General features: G+C 39.7%; 1 pseudogene; it reads right to left on the reverse strand.

Moving 5' to 3' along the window:
* Positions 1-2867, reverse strand: part of LOC114008526 (prothymosin alpha-like) — a 4225-nt pseudogene extending 1358 nt beyond the window's left edge.
* Positions 2868-4659: the final 1792 nt, after the last annotated feature.

Below are 4659 nucleotides of genomic sequence, written 5' to 3' on the forward strand. Positions count from 1 at the left end.
TCACATGCCTTATAGCAAAAACCTCTACAAAAAAAAAAGAAAAAAAAAAGAAAAATGCTTGTGAGCTAGACAGCATGGATGGAGCAATGTCTTCACATCAAACATTTCTTGTATATTTAAAATTTTGTTAGACTGAAAGTGCCATTTCCCTATTTCTATCATTTTCTACTAACATATTATACAAATTTATCTGAGTAGGTAGCATTTTCCCTCCTGAGGGGAGGCTAGGAACTATGTGTGTAACAAGTATAATAATTATTGGCCAAATGAGTACACATATTGGGCAATTACTACGTGCTTGCATGGAATTAGAACTAGAAAAATAAGTAAAATATACTTATCTTCAAGGAGCAAACATACTATTTGGAGATTTATTGACAACTATTCTGTACCTGTAAGTGACTAGCATGAAGCAAATAATAAAGGGGTACCCCTTAACTACTATTTGATGAATAACTTTTACTGCTTGAGTAGTGGAGGTAGGCATAGTGGAGAGACATTTAATCCAGCCTGTGAAGTAGAGAGAAGGTGAGTTTTCTAAAGGATGATTGAACCTGTAGATGGTGGATGTTCCTGGATACTAAAGTATGTAGAGCAGATCTTCAGAGACTTGGCACTGAGAAGACAGCAGGAGAAATTGAAGGAAGAAATTTTAGAACTGATCATGGCCTGTTTTGTGAGAACATCTCTCCTGTCTCTGGGAATAATGGGGGGCAGAGTCAATAAGTTCCAGGTCATTGGGGGATAACAAGGTAACAGCACACGTCTGTCTCATAATCAGCTTCCTGTTCCCCATTTTCCTCATTAGCATTGAAAAAGAGTAAGAACCCCCTAATATATTTTCTAGGGTTCCTGAAATATAAAATCCATTTGCATTGTAATGGCCCAGAGTAAGGAGTAAGCCTTCAGACTTTAATTATGATAATGACCAGCATGGACCATGGGTGAGGGCCATTTGACCTCTAAAACTCTCACTTAAAGGAAAAAAGGTTTTCATTTCAGTGTGTAAGATGTTTTGTAGACTGGAAACTGCTGGTTGTGAGCTCACCAGGCTGAATGGTTCCAGACACCTGAAGAGGAATTTGATTATCTAAGGCCTCACCAATCAAGAATGCCCATGAGCTGATCACGCCCTCTTGAACCAATCAATGAACTGATCATGCGCCTGGGACCTCTGCCCCTAATTTTGCCCTTAAAAATGCATGTGGGAACATCTCGGGGAGACTGGGTTTTTTCAGCATGAGCTGCCCGCTCTCCTTGCTTTGCGTTTTACAATAAAGTTGTACTTTCCTTCATCACACCATGTGCCTATGGCTTGGTTTTATAGCGCTTGGGCGAGCAAACCTGATTTGAGTTCAGTAACAGCATTCCCGTTCGTGGGGGCACTTCTTCCATTCTCTGCTTACTCCATAACATCCTTCTTCTGCTTTAAGTCCTTGGTGGTAATCTTGGAGCTAGTGTCCATAACTGCATCTGACATGATGGGGCATGCCGGTGATCCAATGCAACAAATTAAAAAGAAAGCCATTGTTTTTTTAGTTGGTTGTCTGAAATATCGACTCTAATTAAGATTCAGCAGTGATTATTTTGAAGATGTTCTGTAGAGCACAAGGTACTTGGGATGTTAATAAGTAACAGTTAATACATAGCTCCTGAGGTAAAATAGTCTCAGAAAATAAAAATGCCCATTGGGAATCTTAAGGTGTGAAATTATGAAACTGTTTTCCATTCCAATGCAATTAGAAATTACTGACAATTACAGGTTCATGTTCACTTTTGTCTCCAAGGTATTTGAATTAATAAATCATGAAATAAAACATGTTAAATGTGAAGAAGAGAAAAGAATTTATATAGATTAGATTACAAGTAGGAATCTGTTCTTCCTGATGCAAAACCTCAGTCCTCTGCCCTTAGGTCCAGGTTCTGCCCAGGAATTTTCATCCCTGAACCCAAGACTGCATCCTCACCTTCTAATTAATGGGGACTGAAATAGAAATAAGTTTGATGGGCCTTGTTTAATGAAAAAAAATTCAGGGACTGTCAGATCACATTCTGGTGTCCATTCTCACCACAGACCACCCCTAGACTTCAATTATTATAGTTATACAACCTGCTCTCAGAACCAGAGTGTGGATTTCTGCATCTCCCCAACTCACACTGATCCCAAGGTCCCCACCATTTTAAGTAACATCTCCAGGCACTGACTGCAGAAAGGCTTTGGAGACACTATGTTCTCTTACAAAGAAAACATCAACACCCCACAGCAGCCTCTCATAGCTGTAGGCTTTTCCCTTGACTCATCTGAAATATTTAACTTGAGTAGGTGGAAGTAGACCAGCCTGCTGGATCCCAAACTATCCTGATAAACCCACCTTGGAAATTTTAGGAGGTAAAATAAGCCAGGACAGCAGAGGGAGAGATGGGCTCAGTCCCTGCCCACATGAAACCCCTACTAATAGTCCTACCCACAAGAGTCTGTTCCTTCAAGGTTCTACACACAAGGGAGAGGTAATAAGTTTCTGGCCACTGGGGGCCAAAAAGGTAACAGCACATGTTACTTTAGTTGGTTGTCTTATTGCCTCTCACTCCATCTACAGGCCCCACCCACATGGCCATTCCCATACCCTGGGAGGCCTTCCCTTTGTCTTCTACTTTCCTGCCCGCTCAGATGCAGTTTCAGAAGAGCTTCTCCTCAGGAATGGAATACATTTTCAAGTACTACTTGGTGGTCTCCCACATTGCTATGTCCAGTGCACCTGGGGTCCAGGGGTCACTGTGAACATCATATCCCCTAAATCACACCACCATTCTGCAGAAATTTCCACATTGCCCTGAGATCCTCCTGGGATGGTGCACTGCTCAATCATGGTTCCAGGGTGTTTGTAGTTAAAAATCACTCAGTTTGGTTCTGTTTGGTTCTGTGTAAAACTTTGCCTGTGGTCCATATGGATGCTGCATGCATTTGTTTCCTCCTTAAAACCCTCATCATCACTCATCTCAACCCATGCCAGGTCAACTCATCAGTCAATTGTGTAGCAGCTTGCATAGTTCTGGTGTGTGTGAATCTTGGTGGCTTAAACTCATGCCAGGTGTTTGTATGTGCATGCCCAAGATCCTGAGAGAAGAATGGAGAATGGATTCTGGCATGGCCACCCCCCCAGGGGGTGATTTCTCACTTTCTGTCTCTCTCTCTCTGTTGCTCTCTGTCTTTGTGGTGAGCACATGTGCGGTATAGCAAACAGCCACCCCCCATCACTAAAAAAATTTAAAAAAAAGAAGAGAAGAGAAAATTCTAGTACCTTTAATAGGGATTATTCCAAATTATTGTTCTAAGAATTATTTAATTTTATTTATTATTGTTATTATTTTAATTTGATATAATCAACAGAGAGAGATAAAGTTGGGAGGAGGAGTGAGAAAGCAAGTCATTAGGTCTGTCAAGTCCAGGACTCACATTGTTGACCATGTGGCAGTCCAGCACATTAACCTCCACCACCTGTAGGCCTTCAAAGATTTGAATGAAGGCATCTTATGTGGTTTTATATATATATATTTAAGTTTTGATATGAACAGTTTTACTGTTTTTTTTCCTCCTACAACTTTTTTTAAAAAATTACTTAGCATTCATTCCCTGAGCATCATCACAACATACTAAATGTAGTTTCCCATCTAGAATAAACTGTATAGTGGCTTAATCATGCATGTTATCATCAATAATATTCCATTTCTACTTTCATACATATGTATATGTATATATATATGTTTTTTTACCCCATGTTTGACCCACTGCCCTTTTCCACTCACTTATTACACTATCTCTGCTATATACAGTTGTCTTCCATTCCTTTCCCCCAACATTTTGCTGATCACACAATATCATAAGTAATCTAACTACATTCAATAGCAACTTCAGCTGGTAATTTCAAGAAAAGCAGTTTTGAACTGGTAATGATATTACCTTGAAACTTAAAGCCTAGAAACAGGTTAGCATTCTGTTCAAATAGTAGGTACATGCACCTATTGACAGCTCAAGACAGGACAAAAATCCTTTAAAACCAGACAACAAAGCTTAGAAGGAAAGCAGCAACATTTTAGTTAAGTCACAGAATGTTGTTTCTTCAGTTCAGTCTCATGTACTTAATCTTTCTTCTGTTGAGGTTCGATCTTCCAGATTAAATTCTGGGATATAATATTCATCTCCAGACATTGGCCCTACAATTAAGTCACCCATTTTCTTAGTTTTTGAACTCTTATTTCTGTGTGTCTGCATTTAATTTTACTGACATAGCACTCCCTTAAGAACTTCTTGGAGATCTGGTCTGGTGCTGATAAACTCTTTCAGGTTTTGTTTATCTGGGAATGTTCGTGTCTTTTCTTCCCAGGTGAATGATGATTTTTCTGGGTACAGTATTCTCACTTAAAATTGCTTTTCCCTTAACACGTTGAATTTATTTTCCCATTCTTTCCTCGCTCTCATTGTTTCCGATGAGAGATCTGCTGTTAGTCTGATGGGATACCCCTTGTAGGTAACTTGCCATTTTTCTCTTGCCAATCTTAGTATCTTGTCTTTGTCTGTGGTTTTGGTCAACCTGGCTATAATGTGTCTTGGAGAAGATCTTCTTGTGTTGATTCTACTTGGGGTCCTCTGTATTTCTTGGG

This window comes from Tupaia chinensis, unplaced genomic scaffold, assembly GCF_000334495.1.
Source record: "Tupaia chinensis unplaced genomic scaffold, TupChi_1.0 Scaffold000352_1, whole genome shotgun sequence".
Lineage (NCBI taxonomy): Eukaryota > Metazoa > Chordata > Mammalia > Scandentia > Tupaiidae > Tupaia > Tupaia belangeri.